The sequence below is a fragment of the Eubalaena glacialis genome, chromosome 17 (assembly GCF_028564815.1).
Source record: "Eubalaena glacialis isolate mEubGla1 chromosome 17, mEubGla1.1.hap2.+ XY, whole genome shotgun sequence".
Lineage (NCBI taxonomy): Eukaryota > Metazoa > Chordata > Mammalia > Artiodactyla > Balaenidae > Eubalaena > Eubalaena glacialis.
Window position 1 is genome coordinate 48,118,638 of NC_083732.1, and position 26,114 is coordinate 48,144,751.

Consider the following 26,114-nt stretch of genomic DNA (forward strand, 5'->3'; position numbering starts at 1 on the left):
TCCAAACCACACCAGTGAAGGGTAAGAGAAAAAAACATGAAGAGAGGTCTAGAGTGTCACCTTAACTCAGCTCCTTCTATGTGAAAGAAGAGCTCCCGGGCTTCCCTGGTGGCACAGTGGTTAAGCATCTGCCTGCCAATGCAGGGGGCACGTATTCGAGCCCTGGTCTGGGAAGATCCCACATGCTGCAGAGCAACTAAGCATGTGCACTACAACTACAGAGCCTGTGCTCTAGAGCCCGCAAGCCACAACTACTGAGCCTGTGTGCCACAACTACTGAAGCCCACACACCTACAGCCCGTTCTCTGCAACAAGAGAAGCCACCACAATGAGAAGCCCGTGCACTGCAATGAAAAGTAGCCCCTGCTTGCCACAACTAGAGAAAGCCGCACACAGCAACAAAGAACCAAAAGCAGCCAAAAGTAAACAAATAAAATAAATAAATTTATTAAAAAAAATAAAGAAGTGCTCCCTCCTGTAGTGGATGCTCTGATGTGCCACCCAGATCTCCTGCAGGACCGAGGCACCATTCCACCAGCTTCTAGCACTGCTGTCTGCTGAAGTACCGTGGCTGGACCTCTCCCCAGGGTGGTCTTCCTGCCGAGGGAGTTGTCTTGTCTGAGGTTATGTTTTCTTTCCAAGGCCAGCTCTCATCCAGTGAATGTTTGATGTATAAGACAAAGGCCTCCGCAGCATCAGAGCTCCCTACGGGGCTGGTAGGTTGCTTTGTTGCAGCTCTATATCAGTTCAACTTCTGTCTTTCTATGCTGCCCTCACTCCTTCACAGTTGTTGCTGACAACACTCCCCAGATAGCTTTCTGCTTGCAAATCTCTGTCTCACAATCCATTTCTCAGGGAACCCAACCTATGATATTTTCTACTTCAGTAGTTTTTATATCAGAAAATGTGATTATCCTCTCTGTCTCTCTATCTCTGTCTGTCTCTGTCTCTCTGTCTCTCAGGTCAGAGCTCATTCGATCCATCCTTGGATTTTCCACACTGAATGCAACCAAGACGCTTTCATAGAGGAAGGAAATGTTATGAGCTCTAGTTTCTCTTCCTCCTCCTCCAATATCAGGAAACATCCAAAATCAAGGCCCTAACATTTTAAAGGAGGGGGAGTATTCTATAATTACATCCTTGGGAAGAAGACAAGGAGTATTTGTAAACAGGCCTCTCCCCAGCTTCCATCTTTCTGTAGATATCGGGGCACAGACGTTGATTGATAAGCACATCAGGAAATCTGGTGCCTCTAAGCTGCTGTGAGTCCTGAGTGACCATGTTTCATAGGTGGGATTTATTCAGTCAACACAGACACGCACAGCACACCCCAGCACAGGTGTATCTGCATCCCTGATTACCACATTACCCCACAGGAAATTCCATTTTAAAATTGCGTAATGAAAGTGTATGTTACACTTCAATACATAAGATGCATAAACCTATCATCCCTAAACCATCAATCAGAGGTGGTTAATATGTTTGCCCTAAAATGATAAGGGTAGCTTGCAACACACTATGTAGCTATTAACTCTAAACTTCTTGCATTTTGCCACCAACTCCTCTCAGGGTCCCATCAGTACAGAGAAATGAAAACAGTGGGGTGACCTGACATGGAGCTACCCTGGTGGGTCTTTGTTATTTCCAGATGTTTTAAAGTGTCCCCAGGATCCCAACCTCATCTTAATTTTCTCAAGTCCCTGGGTCCTCACAATCGCTGATCGAGGTAGGGTTTATTCACCGAGACAAACAGCTCTTAGAGCTCTTCCAAAGGCCTCTGAAGCTGCTCTTGAACCCTTAGCTATCATGATAGCTCTTCATCGGCACTAACTGTGGGGACCTTGGCTGGAGCCACCCTCTTGTCCCTTTCAAAACACATTTTCCTCATTATCAGGCATGAGCCTTGCCCTCCCCTTCTTTCCCTTCCTTGATTGGCTCTGTAACAGAAAGGAGTAGGAATGGTGGCCAGATTCCACCTGATAAAGCTAAGAAAATGTTTCACTTACAGTAGCCCCAGTCTGCTCTATATCCATCCTACATTCTCTTCAATTTCTCTCTCTAGCAGTGGGCTCTACATCTCTAAACACAAAACTGTTCCCTTGTCCTTTTAGGGAGTAATTAAGAAATTAGTCAATTCTACCTCTGCCTCTCCACATTCTTAAGCCTGTCCTAAAGCACAGATGCAGTGTTATCATTGATGGAGGGTCTGTTTGAGCCCAAATATTGGGCTTCGGAGGTATCATATTGACCTCAAGAATTGCTGAGATTCGATCATCATTTTACCAGTATCTTTGTAGAGGTTAATATATGGCTATATAGGTAGTTAAAATGTTGAATAATTTCCATTACAATTGGTAAGTGGTGATATGCTGCATCCCTTCCCCAGGTTTGATCTTCTTTACCTGCCTAGCAGCCTAGCCAGGCTTGCCCTAGACTGCCCCCTCCCAACCTTCCTATAATACAACAACTAGAGCATTAATGCCTGGAGTAGCAGAGGGCCGCTGAGAACCTGTTCCAGTGCTACTGGTGGTATCCACTTGTAGTGGGTTGAGTAGTGTTTCCCCTCAACATTCATGTCCACCTGTACCTCAGAATGTGAACTTATTTGGAAATAGGGTTTTGTAGAAGTAATTAATCATGTTAAGATGAGGTCATACTGGAACAGAGTTGGCCCTAAATCCAAATATTGGTGTCCTTATGAGAAAAGAAGAGAACACACAGAAACACACACAAGGAAGAAGGCCATGTGGAGACAGAGGCAGAGATTGGAGTGACGCAGCTACAAGTCAAGGAATGTCAAAAATTGTCAGGAGCCACCAGAAGCTAGGAAGAAGTAAGAAAGGATTCGGGAGAAGCATGGCCCTGCAAACACCTTGATTTTGGACTTCTTCCCTATAGAACTCCAACAGAATAAGTTTCTGTTTTGTTAAGCTACCGAGTTCGTGGTGATTTATTATGGCAGCTCTAGGAAAATAATACACCACTCTAACCGATTAATGCCTATGTCATTTCAGTTATGAAATATTATGAATTTCTACCCCATGTTGTATGATCTAGTCAATATTTCAAGATTTCTATGTATTTACTCATAAGCTAGTTTATCATTAGGGTCAGTAGACTGGCAGACTTCAACACAAATTTTCTTTGATTCACTACTTTGCTGGTACATCTAGCCAAGGATGTCACATTCTAGTTTGTTTTAATGGATTCTCCCATCTTCTTCCAGTTCTATCACATCCAGTAGGAATTCCCATTACCATTTCATAGAAAGGATTTTTATCCTGTTGTATTGCTCTTCTAGTAATCTAATGCCCATCCTAAGTAATGCTAAAATGATGAGAGAGAAACACGTGGCTCTAGGTTCTGGGTGCTACTAAGCACATGGTGTAATATACATGGCACCAGATCGTCCAGTTCCTGAGCCCCAACTGTGATGGAACTGAGTTCTTCAATGTCCTGGCTCAGAGGGAATCTTGAGATGGCCCTACTCAGCACCTCATTGGGTCCTGAGGACTTTTTTTTCCCCAACACCATTAAGTCAGTAGTTTTAAAAGACTCATAGGTGTCCTAGAAATTACAAGGGAAGTATTTCTTCAGGGGTGGATTGGCATCACTTCCATTTGATGATTACCAGGAAAGTTTTAGATATAGTCAAAGTGCAGTCCCCTGCAAGCACCTATGGGTCTAGTTTATCTGACCTAGACCCTAGATTTGAGAGAATGCTCATTGAAGTGAAGGCTGGGCTGGCCTGGAGGCTGACTCAACTCTCACCTCTCTCCTGGGGGCGCTGTAACAAGCCCTCTGCAACAGCCCTTTGCTAAAATAATTCTTGATCCTGTCAGATGACCCAACCACTTTTTGTTCTTCTTACCTCCTTGTCTGTTTAATCCTCTACCTCTTTCAGTTGCAAAACTTTTTTCTGGTGAGTAGAAAGTGTCCTGCCCTCTTTCTTTCTCCTGATGTTTCTTGCAAACATTTTACCTAGTCCCAGAAATACTTCTCCAAAGTCTGAGGCTCTTGCAAAGAGTGCTAGGAAGAATCCATTTGCTTTCTTCCTTGTTGCATATTTCCCCTGACTCCTTGAGCCCAGAATGGCCTAGCAGCTTGTGCAGAGAGAAGATAAAGTGGAAAATTGCTGGGGAAAAATATGAATTAAAATTTCAAAAAATATTATTCTATCACATTGAAAGTATTCTAAAAACTCTATTATAATTAGCACACAATCTGCAAATATTGTTTCCCAGACCTATGAAATACCTGCTAGACAGATGCATGAGTGACCTATAGATTACATCTACTAAAATCCTATAGTCTGTGATGAGGTTCTAGATGTGATCTCTTCAAGGCAGGAGTGACATCTGTGTCATTAACTTGGGACAACACCCAGCCCATGTGGGTTCTTAAAAATGCTTCCTGGTAATAAAGATGCAGACGTAGAGAATGGACTTGAGGTCACGGGGAGGGGGAAGGGTAAGCTGGGATGAACTGAGAGAGTGGCATGGACATATATACACTACCAAATGTAAAACAGATAGCTAGTGGGAAGCAGCCACATAGCACAGGGAGATCAGCTTGGTGCTTTGTGTCCACCTAGAGGGGTGGGATAGGGAGGGTGGGAGGGAGACGCAAGAGGGAGGGGATATGGGCATATATGTATATGTATAGCTGATTCACTTTGTTATAAAGCGGAAACTAACACACCATTGTAAAGCAATTATACTCCAATAAAGATGTTAAAAACAAACAAATAAAAAATGCTTCCTGGTGTCTCTGGATTACCTGCGCCTGGGTCCATAGCCCTGTGAACATTGTCTGGGACAGGAATCTGTTTCCTCTTTTCATGAAAGAAAAATAAGAGTTTGGGGCCAGCCGCGGCATTCTGAGCAAACTGGGAATGTCAGCAGGAAATAAAGATGAGTGATATCCAGTTCACAACTTGTAAGAAGGGAAAATCTCCTTTGCTGTGTGACAGTTTCATCTGCTTACCCCAACCTGATGTACAGTCAGCTTCTTATTCCCTGATTCCGACGTGAGACATCTATCTCTGAGCCTCCTTCTCTCCTCCCAGGTGGGTGATGGGTTGTCTCTGGCACATGGATTATGGAGTCATTATAAATGGCTGCCTGGCCATGCAGCTGTGTAAGGCTTTCAGAACTTTTCCCAACACAGCAGAGCCTCCAGCTACCTTATCATTTGTTGCTTCCTCCTCCCTGTACCTATTACCTTACTTTTCCTTTTATATCAAATGGCAACAATCTTTCTTCTTGGCTTCCTGGATCTATTCCTATTAACCCATGTCAGCAGCTGAGGTCCATGTAGGCAAAAAGTCTGAGCAGAGATGGCCCCAGTTTGATTCAGGCCATGTGTGGCTCATTTTCCTGTATACATAAGACCTGTCCTAGACCACAGGGGAAACTGCTGAAACTCCACAGTTTGCTGCAGCTTGCAGGTTGGAAAAAGGATTAGAGAACCATCTTTTATAACCTCCTATGAACTTACGTGGTATTTTGGAGCACATAACTTTTGACTGACAGAACAAATGCATGAATGTGAAAGAGTAGATCTCACTTTGGGTTCTCTGTTCCTGAGGTCATTCTGTCCCAGGCTTACATGGCAAGGATGTTAGATACAAATCAGATCCTAGACTCTTAACTATCAAAGAAAATTTATATTCAGAAAATCAGCAATCTCTCTTTATAGATTGTGTAGTCAGGCTTGGACAGCCATTGTCTCACTAATCCTTCTCAGAGTTCTTATTTCATCTTGAGGAGCACTGCTTCCAGTGCTAAATCTGAGAAGGTTCTTCTGTTTGATGTCTGACACATCACTGCTAACACAGATGTAGGAAAAATTTAAGAGCTGCTTTTGTGCCCACCTTTTGAGTTACTAATCCTCCAACTACTCTCTTTTCCATCTTAAGCACTAAATTTAGTTTTCAAATCTTTAAATTTTTCCTTTCCAGTTAATGTTATCTTTTTTTTTTTCAGTGTTAAACCATTTTATTATTCACAAACCTTCTCCACTTAAAACAAAATTTCAACATTCTTATGAAGCAATCAGATAGTGTGTCTCCATTATGATGCAATACATCACCTATGGTGTGTTCAAGCCAAAAATGTTTAACTTGAATCCTTTAAGCCTTTAGCAGCAGAAAAACAGTTCTATGAGTCAGTGTCATAAAACATAGTTGGAAGGGGCGATGTGTTAGATAAGAAGAGAAGTAATAGACAGTACAACCAGCTGCAACAAGTGGTCCTGGATTAGACCCGGTCTGAACCACTCACCTCTAAAGAACTTTTTGGCACAATTGGGCCAACTCAAAACTACATTAAGAATTAGATAAAGTAAGCATTTGCTGGTATGAAAAGGTAGAGATTGGCAAATGAAAAAGTAGATTACAACATGTGTGATATGCTCTGATTTTGAATTTAAAATACACATGTATTAAAAAAAATATGTACATATATTATGCATTTTCATATAATATGCATAAAAAGATATTTAGGCATATACAATGCTTAGTGTTAGTGTATGTAAATGTCTTGTGTTTTTATTTTATTATTCTTATTGATCTATATTTTCTAACTTTCTACAAGATATTCTCTTGCAATAATTATTTTAATCAATTGATTAATTAATTAAGAAAGGAAGAAATCTCATTATTAATGATGTGATGACTACTTGCACTGCTTTTGGTGAGACACCAAAGAGTCGTAAGAATTTTAATAAATGTGATAATTCAATTATCTTAATTATTGTGATTCTTAAGCATCAGGGAAAGACAATTCTTCTGGGACCTGGGTCTTCATTTATTGCTACTATTGGGCCCCTTAATTAATTTTTTGAAATGTTCACCCCATTTATAAAAAAAGAGTGAAAAAGATAATCACCAAAAAAAGAAACATAACCCTAATCCTGTTGCCTGAAACTTTATTGTCATTCACAATCTCTTCTTTTGTTAAAACAAATTATTTAGAGCTAAAGGCTCTAGGAAGGCTGTCTGGCTACCTGAGAAAAAGTTCAGAAAGTAGACGATGTCTAAATGACAGACGGCTCAACTCTTGATTTTCAAATTTGGGCTATATTTTCTTTAGGTTCCAAGGAACAAAGAAATGGATAGGTATTGTAATCTCAGCATTAACTGCTGAGTTACAATCAACAGTGATCTCAGCTCTCTCTTTCAGTGGACTTTTTTTGAATACACAATCATACCCATGTGCCTATTAAACTGTGCCACCTTTATCGCATCATGTTTTTTGTGTTCCTTACAAAATCCATGCAATGTTATGATGTTGTCTTAGCTTCCAGTCTTTCACACTTAGGATTAGTATGCCATTAGTATCAATAAAATGCTTAGTGAGATATGATTGAAGAAAGAGCCCTACTGTGTGTCACGAGAAGCCTCCCTACAGGAAGATAGCAAAAGCAGTCATTAAACCATCTATTCTTGTTTTGTCTTCAAGGATGACTTCAGACTCTGTTGAGAAACTTGCTAGAATTCAGATGCACTGTGCTATGTGTTCCTTTGATTTATTACTCTAGAAACCCTATGACAAAATCACGTGAAGCTTTTGCAACAGGGCCTTCCCTAAGAAAACTCATACCAACTCCTTTTAATGATATCTTCTAGAATCTTGGCTTATTCCAACATCAAACTCATTGATCTGTGCTTTGCAGAATCAATATTCTGAAAATATTTGAATTCCTCTAAGTACTCTCCCACCTCAGTGATGCCGTGGTGATGACTGACAGAAGTTAGCTGATCTCCTCTTGGTCTCTGGGATACAGTTGTTTCTAATTAGGATCCCTGAACTCATCAGAGCACCTAGGCTTATTCTTACAAGTACCAGGCCTGCCCTGAGCTTCAATTCCACTCTTTTTCCCCAATATCTGTTTCATCCTTTCCAATTGAAAGATCAGTTGTCTTGGCGGAGGAGATGGATGTCTCACAGCTTTGCTATCTTTCTGTCATCTGTAAAATCAAAGTTCTATCCTTTCTTTATTATTCTTGCTCAAACACTAAAAAGTCCTTTCCATGATCTTTCCAGGCTAGCAATTTCAGCTCATTCTCAGCATTAACATTTTGGACACCATTCCTGCTGCATTCTTTTGTTGATCCTTGGTTATGTGCCTTTATTTCTCTCTTTTGTGCATTCCTTTTCAAATTTAAGCTTCTTGAAAAGTTCTCTCTGTAGCCATTAGTTTTTAGGCTGCTTCATCATTTCTTCCCCATTGGAATCATTTGCAGTTGCCTAGTCAGAATTATGGGTTGGGGAACAGTCTGACCCCCTGGAAATGACTTTTATACCATTTCACAGAACTGAAATTCCACTTCAAGAATCAATTCCTCCAAATTAATCAGATTTAAGAGAGATGAAAGTATTAGAAACATAACTCAAGAAAGTAATTACATAAATAATAAATAGTGCAAATTAGGCTAACAATCCAAGTAGGTTTACTTCTTTAAATATCTAACCAGCTTCTTAATCAATTTATAAAACATTTCAGATGATTCCTTACTCTTATGTTCTCCCCGGCCTGGTTCCTTTAAGGAGGGAATTATCTATTACATATAACTCTCAAATGTATCCCCCTGGTCTGGTCTACTAATGTGGACTCCTAATTCTCATTTCTAGGGGCTGAGCCCAGGAATATACTAATACAAATGGTTTGTAGTGGCCACCTGTGTATCCAGTAGCTCTTCTGTTTATCTTTGCTGCATAGCAAATCATCCCAAAACTTATGCCTAAAAACCACACTAATCATTCATTTTTCTCATGAATATGTAATTTATGTAAGACTTGCAGGGATTGCTCATCTCTGCTCCATTGCAGTATTAGCTGGGGCAGCTCTACTGGGAGCTGGAAGATCCATTTCAAGATAGTTCACTCATATGGCCTGCAAACTGATGCTGACTCTCAGCTGGGAGCTCAACCAGGTCTTGTGCCAAAGGTCCTCAGGTCCTCTCCTTATGGACCTTTATGTAAGTTGCTTAGATTTCCTCACAACATAGTGTCTTGGTTTTGAGCATGTCTCCAAAAGAATGAAGGGCATGGCATTTTTTGACCTAGCCTTGGAAGTCACACAGCATCTCTTCTACTGTATTCTATTGGTCAAGGCCATCAATGAAACTCACCCAGTTTCAAGGAGAGGAGACCTAGAATCTACCTTTGGATGGGGGGATAGTAAGGATCTAGAAGAACATGTGGGCAAGGATATATTGTTGAGGACATCTTTGGAAAATATTATCTGCCACCATAGCAAACTAAGTTTGTCCAGTGCCTTCTGTCTCTTAGTAAATCAAAAGATGTTGAGTGGCATGGTTACCTTAAATGGCACAAACATTGTGATTTGGAGAACATATCTTTAGTTCCTCTCATGCAACCAACCAACAGATATTGACAGCCAACTTGTGTCAGCACTGTGTTAGGCACTCTAGTGACCCTTAAATTCATATCTGAATTTAGAGAAGTCCATTTTCAATATATCTTCACCCTTAAACATTTCATAGGGATTTAGTCCTTTCTTTTTTAAAATTCTCATATAGCAAGTGTTTTTAAAAAATCTGCATTTCTTGGCCTGGAGCTAAGAGGACATTTTCTGAAGCTGTAGTATAGCTACTGCTCATTTATTAATAGGCTGATGTTCAAGATATTTGCCAACTGCTTTGGTTCAGACACTGACCGATCAGCAGGGTCTCTGCCCAATCAGATTAGAAGCTGACCTTAAAAACCTGATACAGTCACATTGGTAATAGTAGGTGTAACAACTGAATACCTGCCTACTCATTTTTCCTTCTCCATTCAAGTAAATGAAAAAAATGTTGAGCATGGACTACACTCAAGTGCCTTCGTTCGGCATTGAGGAAACAAAAATAAATAAGCAGATCCTGTATGTCTGCTCTTCATGGGATTTTAAAAGCCTTTGCAATTAATGTGTCCTCTGCCTAGAATATTCTTTCCCAGATATCCACATGGCTCACTCCTAACTTCCTTCACTTCTCTGTTCATGTGTTACCATATCAGAGTTTTTCCTTGTTTGCACTAAAGTAGCACCCTCCCATTATTTTCTGTCCCTAATGTATTTTCTCATAGCACATATAACCACCCAGAATGTTGTTTATTTACTATTTGCTTCCTTCACAAGAAATAAAGTACATAAAATCATCTCCTTAGCATTAGGAGATACTTGACACACAGGAGGTGCTCAGCAAATATGTGTTGAATTGAATTGAATACTTGTTGAGATGTGGAGATGGAGGGAGATGGCAGAGAAAGTAACTGAAATTCAAGCTAAGGTGTCAGGAGGAATAATAATGCTATGAATAGAAGTAGGGAGGATGGGTTGGAAGTGTTTTCATTGTGATTACTGCTTTTGTGCCATACCAAAGATTTGTCTCTTTAGAGACACACATTTGATTGCATTCTGGAATATTCCACAGATATAAAAACAAGCAGTTAAATGTTCCAGAATATTTCCTGACAAGCACAGAACTTTGTTAGCCATTTGGCCTGCTGCCCCTTTACTGTCCAACATCTTCTGGGACATCTTTACTACAGGAAATGCTACTCTCTGTCTTAGGATGACCAATCTCCATGGTTAGTTATTAATCAAAGGAAAGTGATAATGACTCATGTTAGCCTTTTATCCTTGACAAGGCTGTTTCCTAGAAGTAATATCCAAATATGATGAGGTGTAGAATCTCAATTGCCTAGCCTATAGAAGATCTCAGATCCCACACAGGTGCATGGGGTCGGGGGAGATCATGGAAAAGGGCTGGGAATCCCAGACACAAACAGGACCTCAGGGTCAAGGAAGGCTTCCCCAAAATAACAACTGTTCAAGAGCCAGGGCTTGTCTGTGTGCAAGCCAGTGGACATCAATAGTACACACAGCACTCAAGTGAAAGCAGAGGCGAATGATTTGGCAGTTGTTTCCTGACCATATAAAACTATGAAAAAATATTCTATTAACATAAAGCTAATAGAGAGATTTTTGCAGCTGTAATGTGACTACATTTCACATATTAATTCTTGGAGCCTAGAAATAGTGGATTCTAGGGGCTTTATTATGCAAGAAGCCCTAGAAAGAAACTATAACCAGGGTTCCAAAGATTTTCCAACTTTGGTGATCCTGAAGTAATGGGAGGTATCCAGGAGGGTCTGCTGGGGAAGGATGAAGGGGGAAGACAATGAACTGTAATGAGTTTTGTCTACCAACACCAACCTAGATGTCCTGAACAGTGGCACCTGGCAAAGCTTGAAAAATACCTATTCTTAGGCTGTTTCTGAGACAAATTAAATCAGAATGTCTGGGACTGGTGCCTGACATATGTATTTTTAAAGTCCTGCTATATGTCAGTTTCTTATGGCTGCTGTAAAAAAAGTACCATAGACTGGATGGCTTAGACACATAAATTTATTGTCTCAGTCCTGGAGGATAGAAGTCCAAGATCAAGATGTCAGTATGGTTGGTTCCTCCTGAGGGGTGTTAAGGAGAATCTTTCACATGTCTCTCTCCTGGCCTCTGGTAGCCTCAGGAGGTCCTTCACTTGTAGATGGCTTTCTTCTGGTGCCTTTACATCATCTTTTCTCTGCGCATGTCTGGCTCTGTATCCAAATTTCCTCTTTTTATAAGAATACCAGCCATATTGGACTAAGGCTCACCCTAATGACCTCATCTTAACATGATCATTTGCAAAGACCCTATTTCCAAATAAAGCCACATTCACAGGTACTGGAGTTTAAGACTTTAACATCTTTTTTGGAGATACAATTTGACTCATTCACAGGCTTTTCACTGTACAATCAATGAGTGTCTCTAATCTAAATCTGACTTGGGCCTCCCTCTACCCAGCCACTCTGAGAAGAAGAGAGAAGGGGAGGGGGAAATAAAGAAAGAAAACTTGAAGGAGATGTCTAGAACAGCTCATGTATGATTGTACTTGAAGAGGTAGAAGGACAGGTTTTCTTCATACCTCTCCCAACTCCTCATCCCCAAGAGATGACCTGCTACTGAAGATAAGCACTCTGGTTTCATCCTCTTCCATTTATTCTGACCACATGAACCTGATCTTTCCTACATGACTGATGCAGGAACTTCCTTTGGCTCTTGGTCCAGAATAAACATGAGGATAACCTGGGGGAACTTTTTTTTTTTTTTTGAATATCTTAACCATTTTTTAAAAATTTATTTATTTATTTTTGGCTGTGTTGGGTCTTCGTTTCTGTACAAGGGCTTTCTCTAGTTGCGGCAAGCGGGTGCCACCCTTCATCGCGGTGCGTGGGCCTCTCACTATCGCGGCCTCTCTTGTTGTGGAGCACAGGCTCCAGACGTGCAGGCTCAGTAGTTGTGGCTCACGGGCCTAGTTGCTCCGTGGCATGTTGGATCCTCCGAGACCAGGGCTCGAACCCGTGTCCCCTGCATTGGCAGGCAGACTCTCAACCACTGCGCCACCAGGGAAGCCCCTACCTGGGGGAACTTTTAAATAAAACACCAAAGCTCAGGCCCCATCTCTAGCAAGTAAGTTAGAATCTCTGTGGGTGTAGCCTGGTCATAGAGATATTTAAAAAGTACCCCAAGTTTCTATCCATGATGTAGTAACTGGAACTGGACTTTTCCTTCTGTTGTTAAAAATTAGAAAACCTGACAAAATATATAAAGTAATAGTTTTCAGACATTGGATAAAATGAAGCACAGAGCTGTGATTCCAGAGAAGAGAAAAACTGAAGAGATGAGCCTTATGATCTCCCAGTTTTCTTCCTGAAGACACCTTTGACTCAGGCAGGAAGGTGGAATCTGAAGCATAGAGCACCTAGTTAAGGAAATAAAAATCCAAGTTCAAGAAAATTGAAGCAGCCAGAGTTTGTAGGGCAAAGTATCAGAGAGGAGGGAGCTATACAGAGAAATGTGCGTAAGGTTTCTCTTGAGTGTTGCTGGATATGAAACCATGCACATGTAGGGAGAAACTCCGTAAGTCCAAGCACAACCTGTCAAGTAGCAGTAAGCTGGACAATTCCTAGAGCTCCCACAGGGTTGGGAGACATCCAGTTCTGACAAGCCAGAATGTAGATTCCTTATTGAATACTCAGGACATTCAGCAGAGACTCCAGATGGAGCATGCTTTAGAAATAGTGCTAAACTAGCCCCGGAGTAAATGATAGTCTGCATCTGCCTTAACAAATTTTTTAAAAAGCCTCAAAAGGATCAAGCTGATCCACAGATAAAACTGCCTCTCAGAACAAAGCCCAATACTTAAAGGAAGGCAACTGAATTAAGTACTCAACAATTTGAAATATACAGTGACTACATCCAGTCAAAAATTTCTACACATGTGAAGTAGCATGAACATGTGACCCAAAACAAGGAGAAACATCAGTCAATATAAACATCCTCAGAAATGATAGGTAAGAACTTTAAGATAGCTATTATAAATATGCTCAAGGAGTTAAAGAAAAATAAGAATTTAATAAAGAGGGGACTTAAAAATTACCCCAGATAATTACAATACGCAGCTAAGGTTGGAGATGTTAGATGTTCTGTCCTAGGGCAAAGTAGGTGGAAACAAATTTTATTTTTGTTGTGGGGAGAAATTTAAGGGGATAGATAATAAAAACTGCCATTGTTTATATTATGAATCCATTTCCTAGAAAGCAATTTATCTCTCCCAGCTCAAGCATAGTGCACTTTGCATATACAGGTGCTTGATAAAGGATATTGACCTGTGAGTTGGTAACTATCATGCATGAATGTTTTCAGATTGCTCTGTGTGTGTGTGTGTTCTCAGCTAACAATGTGTTGTATCTAGCATGAAAGGAAGACTTAATGGATTTAAATTATTTAAATAATTATACATTTTTTGCATTTGTCAGAGTATTATAACCATGTGTTAAATATAGTTACAAAAAATGAAATGTGAGCATCTGAAGACCCCATTCATGGGTGTTCTCTAGTATCTTTAAAGACACATAAAACTTGGATCTCTGATAAGAACATTACAATAAATATCATGTGCTCTCAAGAGAAAAAAAATAATGGTATCCTAAAGAGATACTCTAGGGAAGGAGATGTACTAAGTAGCTTCTTAAAGCCTTATCTGGGTTCAGAGATGGATAAGTTGGCTGTTTGAGAGTATAGCTCTCACAGAATATTGGGGTCAAGTCACTAGCTTTGGAAATGGGAACACTGTTCAATTGCTTTTTAAAATGCAGTGGCTGGGCTTCCCTGGTGGCGCAGTGGTTGAGAATCTGCCTGCCAATGCAGGGGACACAGGCTCGAGCCCTGGTCTGGGAAGATCCCACATGTCGCGGAGCAACTAGGCCCGTGAGCCACAACTACTGAGCCTGCGCGTCTGGAGCCTGTGCTCCACTACAAGAGAGGCCGCGATAGTTGAGAGGCCCGCGCCCCGCGATGAAGAGTGGCCCCCGCTTGCCGCAACTAGAGAAAGCCCTCGCACAGAAACGAACACCCAACACAACCAAAAATAAATAAATAAATAAAATTAAAATGCAGTGGCTGTGCAGACAAGTGACTAAAAGTGTTATTTCAGAATCAATCACATCATGATGTGTGCTTAAGTTACTTCAGATTTGCTCTTGAGATTCCCAAACTTAACACTGAAGGAGTATGTGGCAAAGAACTTATAATTTAACTCAAAAATTCCCCAAGGATGTGAGCAGCTTGTTCTTCTGCAGGCTGTGGTTTTTATATGGATCAAGAATTCTCTCTGCATAGTTGATCATAATTATAATCTTGAATCACTAGATAAGCAACAAGAGTGAGGATAGTATTAATTCAAGTAAAACCAACATTAACTACATTGACAATTTGAAGTTAAAAACCCAGTGACTCATGTAAAGAAGTGTTAATCACCACAGAGTGATTTTTATGCTTTTAAATGGTTGCATACGACATAAGACTCGAGTTCATGCAGCTCCCTGCCTGGAATGTTGCAAAAGATCTCGTGATATTTCACAGACTCCAAGAGAAAAATGCTGAATTGGAAAACATTCAGTGAATGACACCGAGGTTAATCCCAAAAGGAAAAATCATGCTGTAGAGCATATTTATATCTGAATAATGAGGAGCAAGTTCCTGCCTTAAAAATAATATCATGCAAGATCCACTGAAGTCCACTGGAGTCCAAACTCTATCTGAAATACCCTAAGACCACACGTTTTTTGGTTTTGTTTTTTTTTTTTTTTTAGTGAATAACATTTTATTTTGAATTGGACAGGTGGTGAGGGGAAATAATAAGAAAACTGAACCTCAGATGATGAATTCTTTTCATGGGAAAAATGAACCCCAGTAATAGTCTTATCTGATATACAAAATAAGACAAATAGGTATTCAGAAACAAACTAGAAAATTCAAAGCAGGTATCAGGAAGTACTATTAAAATGAGAAATCACAAGTATGTGAGAAAGATTATTATGGAAGAGGGCTAAGGGTAGAGTGAGGAGAGAGAGAGGGAGATGCAGTTGTGTAGGCATCATGGAAGCAATCCAAAGATATCATAGGGGAAAAAATATAGAATATGTAAGACATGCACAACTTTTTGTAGTGTCCATTCTGATTGCTAAATCTTTCATGTCTCAAGCTCTTACTTCAACAGGACTTTGATGAATGTAGTTATGTCCCACTTTGTTTATCTCTCTCCTCATCACTGTATCAAAGTGTCAATTCTAGGCCTGCTAGGTTTGCTGATAGAAAAGTTATCTGTGACTGAGCAAAGATATTATGCATCCCCTACTTGTAAAGGCACAAAAGAAGGGTCTTACTGAGACTTTATTACTCGGCAGATACCATATTTTCTCCCTTGAACCTGGTCTCTGGTGCACTGAAATCAATCCCTGAACACAGTAGAGAAGCTTCAGTATCACAGGTTTAATTTTTATTAGGCCCATCCATTAATAAAAACTCACAAGAGTGATTGCTTTATCCCTAATGATGTATGAAAATTCTGTCCCCAGACACATATCATGGGAATGCTGAATGAGAATGTTCATACCTCTGGCTCTTTGGTTTGCTCTCCAACTTTGCTGTCTGACTGTGTATCTATGTGAGCTGGGTAAGTTCATGGCTCTTCATGTGATTTACTCTCCACAGCACGTGCATTAGTGGCTCCATTGCACTGGGTGTGATTCAGGCCTTGGGAAAGGGAGTACCCTCTGGACTCACAAGGTCTGTAGTGAGGGGGTGGCTGAGCAGGTCTTCCATGACAAGTCCCTCTGACATTCCAATCTGTCAAAGCCCTTGGATACTTCCTCTACAATACACCAAGGAAGTTTGGACATTTTAAATCCACAGCCCTTGATGAATTCTCATATTTGAGCCAGTTTGTTATCTGTGTCCCCTTGAGAAGGATCCTGCTATGCTGCCAAAAATGTATCCCATTAATCGTTCTCCTAACTTTCCCCAAAGGGACCTCTCTTTCTCGAGTTACCAAGGGGACTGTACATTGAGGAAGGGGAAATAATCAGATTTTGGAGGGATGACTGGATACTTGCTTTAAACTGACACTAATTTCCGGAGACCCAAAATGCTACTGTGGTCCATTAATATCTACCAGTCAGAGTAGGGGCTTATGGAAAGCAGGCGATCAATGGAATTTTGGTAAAGTACCTCACACAGTGGGACTATTGGATCCCTGCATCCACCCTATGATTATTTCCTTAGCTTTTGATGCATAATAGGAATGGACACACTCACCAATTGACATATCCCCACATCTGACCTGTGGAGTGAGAGCTATTATGATAGGAAATGCCAAGTGGAAGCTACTAGAACTGCTTCTACCTGCAAAAATAGTAAACCAAAATTAGTACTGCATTCCTTGAACAATTTCAGAAATTAGTGCCACCATCCAGGGCTTGAAAGATGTAGTGGTGGTTATATCCACCACATGCAATTCACATATGTGGCCTGTGCAGAAGACAGATGGATATTGGAGAATTACAGTGGGCTGCTATAAACATAATCAGATAGTGACTTCAATTGCAGCTGGTGTTCCAGATGTGATTTTATTTCCAGAGCAAATTAACACATCCCCTGGTAATTCTTATGCAGCTATTAAATCTGTTTAATGCTTTTTTCTCTATACCTGTTAGTAAAGACCACTGGAAGCAGTTTGTTTTCATCTAGCAGGGCCTTTACTGTCTTACCTCAGGGCTTTATCAGCTCTCCAGCTCTATGTCATGATTGCAGTCCACAGGGACCTTAATTGCCTTTTTATTCCATGGGACACGGTGCTGGTGCATTACACTTATGATACTGAGTTTCTTGAACCTGGTGAGCAGAAAGTAAAAAGTACTCTAGACATATTGTTAAGATACTTGTGTGCCACAGAGTAGAAAATAAATACCACAAAAATTCAAGGGTCTGCCATGTTGGTGAAATTTCTAGGACATCAGTAGTCTGGAGCATGTTGTGTCATTCCTTCCATGGTGAAAGACAAGTTGCTGCATCTGGCCCCTCCTACCACTAAGAAAGAGGCACAATGCTTGGTGAATTTTTTTCTCTTTTCTTTTTGATTTTGGAGGCAACATATAACATATTTAGACATACTGCTCCAACTCATTTACCACATGACCTGAAAAGCTGCCTGTTTTGAGTAGGGCTCAGAATAAGAAAAGGCTTTGGAAAAAAGTCCAAGCTGTTAATGCAAGCTGCTCTGCCATCTGAACTATATGACCCAACAAATATGATTGGGGCTTCCCTGGTGGCGCAGTGGTTGAGAATCCGCCTGCCAATGCAGGGGACACGGGTTCAAGCCCTGGTGTGGGAAGATCCCACATGCTGCGGAGCAACTAGGCCCGTGAGCCACAATTACTGAGCCTGCGCGTCTGGAGCCTGTGCTCCGCAACAAGAGAGGCCGCGATAGTGAGAGGCCCGCGCACCGCGATGAAGAGTGGCCCCCACTTGCCACAACTAGAGAAAGCCCTCGCACAGAAACGAAGACCCAACACAGCCATAAATAAATAAATAAATAAATAAATAAATAAATTTTAAAAAACAGTAATTAAAAAAAAAAAAATTCTTGTAGAGGCTTTCACTTGTCTCCCTTCTTGGCTTTGGGTCTTCGCTTTGTGCCATTACTTAGGAGAATATGTCTCCAGCATCTTTCTTACTTGTAATCTACTGTTGTTGTTAATGGAGGTTTATTTGTGTGGTAGTAGGGTGTGTGTGTGGGGGGTATACTCTCTAATATACTGATTAACTCTCAGTCATTGGAGTGCACAGTGGACCGGTGTTTTTTTCTTTTTTTTTTTTTAGCATCTTTATTGGAGTATAATTGCTTTATAATGGTGTGTTAGTTTCTGCTTTATGAGAGTGATTCAGCTATCCATATACATATATCCCTATATCTCTTAACTCTTGCATCTCCATCCCTCCCACCCTCCCTATCCCACCCCTCTAGGTGGTCACAGAGCACGGAGCTCATCTCCCTGTGCTATGTGGCTGCTTCCCACTAGCTATCGGTTTTATATTTGATAGGGTATATATGTCCATGCCACTCTCTCACTTTGTCCCAGCTTACCCTTCCCCCTCCCTGTGTCCTCAAGTCCATTCTCTAGTAGGTCTGTGTCTTTATTCCCTTCCTGCCCTTAGGTTCTTCATGATCATTTTTTTTTTTTTTTTTAGATTCCATATATATGTGTTAGCATACAGTATTTTTGTTTCTCTTTCTGACTTACTTCACTCTGTATGACAGACTCTAGGTCCATCCACCACACTACAAATAACTCAATTTCCTTTCTTTTTATGGTGAGTAATATTCCATTGTATATATGTGCCACATCATCTTTATCCATTCATCTGTCGATGGACACTTAGGTTGCTTCCATGTCCTGGCTATTGTAAATAGAGCTGCAATGAATATTGTGGTACATGACTCTTTTTGAATTATGGTTTTCTCAGGGTATATGCCCAGTAGTGGGATTGCTGGGTCGTATGGTAGTTCTACTTTTAGTTTTTTAAGGAACCTCCATACTGTTCTCCATAGTGGCTGTATCAATTTACATTCCCACCAACAGTGCAAGAGGTTTCCCTTTTCCCCACATCCTCTCAAGCATTTATTGTTTGTAGATTTTTTGCTGATGGCCATTCAAACTGGTGTGAGATGATGTCTCATTGTAGTTTTGATTTGCATTTCTCTAATGATTAATGATGTTGAGCATTCTTTCACGTGTTTGTTGGCAATCTGTATATCTTCTTTGGAGAAATGTCTATTTAGGTCTTCTGCCCATTTTTGGATTGGGTTGTTTGTTTTTTTGATATTGAGCTGCATGAGCTGCTTGTAAATTTTGGAGATTAATCCTTTGTCAGTTGCTTCATTTGCAAATATTTTCTCCCATTCTGAGGGCTGTATTTTCAACTTGTTTATGGTTTCCTTTGCTGTGCAAAAGCTTTTAAGTTTCATTAGGTCCCATTTGTTTACTTTTGTTTTTATTTCCATTTCCCTAGGAGTTGGGTCAAAAAGGATCTTGCTGTGATTTATGGCATAGAGTGTTCTGCCTATGTTTTCCTCTAAGAGTTTGATAGTGTCTGGCCTTACATTTAGGTATTTAATCCACTTCGAGGTTATTTTTGTGTATGGTGTTAGGGAGTGTTCTAATTTCATTCTTTTACATGTAGCTGTCCAGTTTTCCCAGCACCACTTATTGAAGAGGCTGTCTTTTCTCCATTGTATATTCTTGCCTCCTTTATCAAAGATAAGGTGACCATATGTGCGTGGGTTTATCTCTGGGCTTTCTATCCTGTTCCATTGATCTATATTTCTGTTTTTGTGCCAGTACCATACTGTCTTGATTACTGTAGCATTGTAGTATAGTCTGAAGTCCAGAATCCTGATACCTCCAACTCCGTTTTCCTTTCTCAAGATTGCTTTGGCTATTCAGAGTCTTTTATGTTTCCATACAAATTGTGAAATTTTTTGTTCTGGTTCTATGAAAAATGCCAGTGGTAGTTTGATATGGATTGCGTTCAATCTGTAGATTGCTTTGGGTGGTAGAGTCATTTTCACAATGTTGACTCTACCAATCCAAGAACATTGTATATTTCTCCATATGTTTGTATCATCTTTAATTTCTTTCATCAGTGTCTTATAGTTTTCTGCCTACAGGTTTTTTTGTCTCCTTAGGTAGGTTTTATTCCTAGGTATTTTATTCTTTTTGTTTCAATGGTAAATGGGAGTGTTTCCTTAATTTCACTTTCAGATTTTTCATCATTAGTGTATAGGAATGAAAGAGATTTCTGTGCATTAATTTTGTATCCTGCTACTTTACCAATTTCATTGATTAGCTCCAGTAGTTTTCTGGTAGCATCTTTAGGATTCTCTATTATAGTATCATGTCATCTGCAAACAGTGACAGCTTTACTTCTTCTTTTCCGATTTGGATTCCTTTTATTTATTTTTCTTCTCTGATTGCTGTGGCTATAACTTCCAAAACTATGTTGAATAATGGTCATGAGAGTGGGCAACCTTGTCTTGCTCCTGATCTTAGTGGAAATGGTTTCAGTTTTTCACCATTGAGGACGATGTTGGCTGTGGGTTTGTCATATATGGCCTTTATTATGTTTAGGAAACTTCCCTCTATGCCTACTCTCTGGAGAGTTCTTATCATAAATGGGTGTTGAATTTTGTTGAAAGCTTTTTCTGCATCTATTGAGATGATCATATGGTTTTTATCCTCCAATTTGTTAATATGGTGTATCACATTGATTGATTTGCATGTATTGAAGAATCCTTGCATTCCTGGGATAAACCCTGCTTGATCATGGTGTATGATTCTTTTAACGTGCTGTTGGATTCTGTTTGCTAGTATTTTCTTGAGGTTTTTAGCATCTATGTTCATCAGTGATATTGGCCTGTAGTTTTCTTTCTTTGTGACATCTTTGTCTGGTTTTGGTATCAGGGTGATGGTGGCCTCGTAGAATGAGTTTGAGAGTGTTCCTCCCTCTGCAATATTTTGGAAGAGTTTGGGAAGGATAGGTATTAGCTCTTCTCTAAATGTTTGTTAGAATTCGCCTGTGAATCCATCTGGTCCTGGGGTTTTGTTTGTTGGAAGATTTTTAATCACAGTTTCCGTTTTGGTGCTTGTGATTGGTCTGTTTATGTTTTCTATTTCTTCCTGGTTCAGTCTCGGAAAGTTGTGCTTTTCTAAGAATTTGTCCATTTCTTCCAGTTTGTCCATTTTATTGGCATATAGTTGTTCATAGTAGTCTCTCATGATCCTTTGTATTTCTGCAGTGTCAGTTGTTACTTCTCCTTTTTCATTTCTAATTCTATTGACTTGAGTCTTCTCCCTTTTTTTTCTTGACAAATCTAGCTAATGGTTTATCAATTTTGTTTATCTTCTCAAAGAACCAGCTTTTAGTTTTATTGATCTTTGCTATCACTTCCTTCATTTCTTTTTCATTTATTTCTGATCTGATCTTTATGATTTCTTTCCTTCAGCTAACTTTGTGGTTTTTTTGTTTTTCTTTCTCTTATTGCTTTAAGTGTAAAGTTGGTTGTTTATTTGAATTGTTTCTTCTTTCTTAATGTAGGATTGTATTGCTATAATCTTCCCTCTCAGAACTGCTTTTGCTGCATCCCATAGGTTTTGCATCATCATGTTTTCATTTTCATTTGTTTCTAGGTATTTTTTGATTTCCTGTTTGATTTCTTCAGTGATCTCTTGGTTATTAAGTAGTGTACTGTTTATCCTACATGTGTTTGTATTTTTAACAGATTTTTTCCTGTAATTGATATCTAATCTCATAACGTTGTGGTCGGAAAAGATACTTGATATGATTTCAATTTTCTTAAATTTACGAAGGCTTGATTTGTGACCCAAGATATGATCTATCCTGGAGAATGTTCCATGAGCACTTGAGAAGAAAGTGTATTCTGTTGTTTTTGGATGGAATGTCATATAAATATCATTTAAGTCCACCTTGTTTAATGTATCATTTAAAGCTTGTGTTTCCTTATTTATTTTCATTTTGGATGATCTGTCCCTTGGTGAAAGTGGGGTGTTAAAATCCCCTACTATGATTGTGTTACTGTCGACTTCCCCTTTTATGGCTGTTAGCATTTGCCTTATGTATTGAGGTGCTCCTATGTTGGGTGCATAAATATTTACAATTATAATATCTTCTTCTTGGATTGATCCCTTGATCATTATGTAGTGTCTTTCTTTGTCTCTTGTAATAGTCTTTATTTTAAAGTCTGTTTTGTCTGATATGAGAATTGCTCCTCCAGCTTTCTTTTGATTTCCATTTGCATGGAATATCTTTTTCCATCCCCTCACTTTCAGTCTGTATGTGTCCCTAGGTCTGAAGTGGGTCTCTTGTAGACAGCATATATACGGGTCTTGTTTTTCTATCCATTCAGCCAGTCTATGTCTTTTGGTTGGAGTATTTAATCCATTTACATTTAAGGTAATTATTGATATGTATGTTCCTATTACCATTTTCTTAATTGTTATGGGTTTGTTATTGTAGGTCTTTCCCTTCTCTTGTGTTTCCTGCCTAGAGAAGTTCCTTTAGCATTTGTTGTAAAGCTGGTTTGATGGTGCTGAAATCTCTTAGCTTTTGCTTCTCTGTAAAGGTTTTAATTTCTCCATCAAATCTGAATGAGATCCTTGCTCAGTAGAGTAGTCTTTGTTGTAGGTTTTTCCCTTTTATCACTTTAAACATGTCCTGCTACTCCCTTCTCGCTTGCAGAGTTTTTGCTGAAAGATCAGCTGTTAACCTCATGGGGATTTCCTTGTATGTTATTTATTGTTTTTCCCTTGCTACTTTTAATATTTTTTCTTTGTATTTAAATTTTGATAGTTTGATTAATATGTGTCTTGGCATGTTTCTCCTTGGATATATCCTGTATGGGACTCTCTGTGCTTCCTGGACTTGATTGACTATTTTGTTTCCCATATTAGGGAAGTTTTCAACTATATAATCTCTTCAAATATTTTCTCAGTCCCTTTCTTTTCCTCTTCTTCTTCTGGAACCCCTATAATTCTAATGTTGGTGCATTTAATGCTGTCCCAGAGGTCTCTGAGACCATCCTCAATTGTTTTCATACTTTTTTCAGTATTCTGCTCTGCAGTAGTTATTGCCACTATTTTATCTTCCAGGTCACTTATCTGTTCTTCTGCCTCAGTTATTCTGCTATTGATTCCTTCTAGAGAATTTTTAATTTCATTTATTGTGTTGTTCATCATTGTTGGTTTGCTCTTTAGTTCTTCCAAGTCGTTGTTAAACATTTCTTGTATTTTCTCCATTCCATTTCCAAGATTTTGGATCATCTTTACTATCAGTATTCTGAATTCTTTTCCAGGTAGGCCACCTATTTCCTCCTCCTTTCCTTGGTCTGGTGGGTTTTTATGTTGCTCCTTCATCTGCTGTGTGTTTCTCTGTCTTCTCATTTTGCTTAATTTACTGTGTTTGGGGTCTCCTTTTCGCAGGCTGCAAGTTTGCAGCTCCCATTGTTTTTGGTGTCTGCCCCCAGTGGTAAGATTGGTTCAGTGGGTTGTGTAGGCTTCCTGGTGGGAGGGACTAGTGCCTGTGTTCTGGTGGATGAGGCTGGATATTGTCTTTCTGGTGGGCAGGACTGCATCCGGTGGTGTGTTTTGGGGTGTCTGTGACCTTATTATGATTTTAGGCAGCCTTTCTCTTAATGGGTGGGATTGTGTTCCTGTCTTGCTAGTTTTTTGGCATAGGGGGTCCAGCACTGTAACTTGCTGGTCATTGAGTGGAGCTGGGTCTTGGCATTTAGATGGAGATCTCTGGGAGATTTTCACCATTTGATATTACGTGGAGCTGGGAGCTCTCTGCGGACCAATGTCCTGAACTCATCTCTCCCATCTCAGAGGCACAGGCCTGACGCCCAGCCAGAGCACAAAGACCCTGTCATCCACATGGCTCAGAATAAAAGGGAGAATAAATAAATAAATAAATAAATAAAATATAAATAAAATTGTTATATTAAAAAATAAAAAAATAATTGTTAAAAATACAAATTTTTTTAAAGTAATAAAAAAAAAAGAAAGAAAGAAAGAAGAGAGCAACCAAACCAAGAAACAAATCTGCCAATGATAATAAGCACTAAAAACTGTACTAAAAAAAAAAAAGAAAAAAAAATGGGGACTTCCCTCGTGGTGCAGTGGTTAAGAATCCGCCTGCCAATGCAGGTGACACGGGTTCGAGCCCTGGGCTGGAAAGATCCCACATGCTGCGGAGCAACTAAGCCCGTGCGCCACAACTACTGAGCCTGGGCTCTAGAGCCCGCGAGCCACAATTACTGAAGCCTGCATGCCTAGAGCCCATGGTCCGCAACAAGAGAAGCCACCACAATGAGAAGCCCATGCACCACAACGAAGAGTAGCCCCTGCTCGCCACAACTAGAGAAAGCCCATGCACAGCAACGAAGACCCAAGGCAGCCAAAAATTAAAAAAAAAAAAAAAAAAAAGGACAGACAAAACCTTAGAACAAATGGTAAAAGCAAAGCTATACAGACAAAATCACACAAAGAAGCATACACATACACACTCACAAAAAGAGAAAAAGGGGAAAAAATATATATTTCGTTGCTCCCAAAGTCCACCGCCTCAATTTGGGATGATTCGTTGTCTATTCAGGTATTCAACAGATGCAGGCACATCAAGTTGTTTGTGGATGTTTTATCTGCTGCTCCCGAGGCTGCTGGGAGAGATTTCCCTTTCTCTTCTTTGTTCGAACAGCTCCCGGGGTTCAGCTTTGGAGTTGGCCCCGCCTCTGCGTGTTGGTCGCCTGAGGGCATCTGTTCTTCGCTCAGACAGGATGGGGTTAAAGGAGCAGCTGCTTCGGGGGCTCTGGCTCGCTCAGGCCGGGGGGGTAGGGAGGGGTACGGAGTGCGGGGCGAGCCTGTGGTGGCAGAGGCCAACATGACGTTGCAGCAGCCTGAGGCGCACCGTGCGTTCTCCCAGGGAAGTTGTCCCTGGATCACGGGACCCTGGCAGTGGCGGGCTGCACAGGCTCCCAGGAGGGGAGGTGTGGAGAGTGACCTGTGCTCGCACACAGGCTTCTTGGTGGCGGCAGCAGTAGCCTTAGCGTCTCATGCCCGTCTCTGGGGTCCGCGCTGATAGCCACGGCTCGAGCCCGTCTCTGGAGCTCCTTTAAGCGGCACTCTGAATCCCCTCTCCTCGCGCACCAGGAAACAAAGAGGTAAGAAAAAGTCTCTTGCCTGTTCGGCAGCTCCAGACTTTCTCCTGGACTCCCTACCGGCTAGCCGTGGCGCACTAGCCCCTTCAGGCTGTGTTCACGCCACCAACCCCAGTCCTCTCCCTGCGATCCGACCTCCGAAGCCGGAGCCTCAGCTCCCAGCCCCCGCCCGCCCCGGCGGGTGAGCAGACAAGCCTCTCGGGCTGGTGAGTGCTGGTTGGCGCTGATCCTCTGTGCGGGAATCTCTCCGCTTTGCCCTCCGCACCCCTGTGGCTGCGCTCTCCTCCGTGGCTGCAAAGCTTCCCCCTCTGCCCCCCGCAGTCTCCGCATGCGAAGGGGCTTCTAGTGTGTGGAAACCTTTCCTCCTTCACAGCTCCCTCACACTGGTGCAGGTCCCGTCCCTATTCTTTTGTCTCTGTTTTTTCTTTTTTCTTTTACCCTACCCAGGTACGTGGGGAGTTTCTTGCCTTTTGGGAGGTCTGAGATCTTCTGCCAGCGTTCAGTAGGTGTTCTGTAGGAGCTGTTCCACATGTAGATGTATTTCTGATGTATTTGTGGGGAGGAAGGTAATCTCCACGTCTTACTCTTTGCCATCCTGAAGCTCCTCTCAGACCTGTGTCTTAGGGGCGTGGTCTTTGCAAGTGTTTCTGTCCCTCCTCTAGGGATAGAGATTTCTTCCTTTTGTCCCTAATCCCTTCTCTGACTGCAGTGGTATCTCAGTCTTCCCAGTCTATGTCCTTGAAGCCTTCTTCCCTGTGAATTATGGATTTGTTTTCTTCAGTGTACTAGAGTTTAATAGAGTTTCCAATCTCCGTTGAGGTAAGATTTCACTGTTACTCTATGGAAATGTCCTCTTTGGAGACTGAGCTTAAGGAAGAAGAGTCTTAATGGATTTCACCATGACTACTCTTTCACTCCTCATGCCATG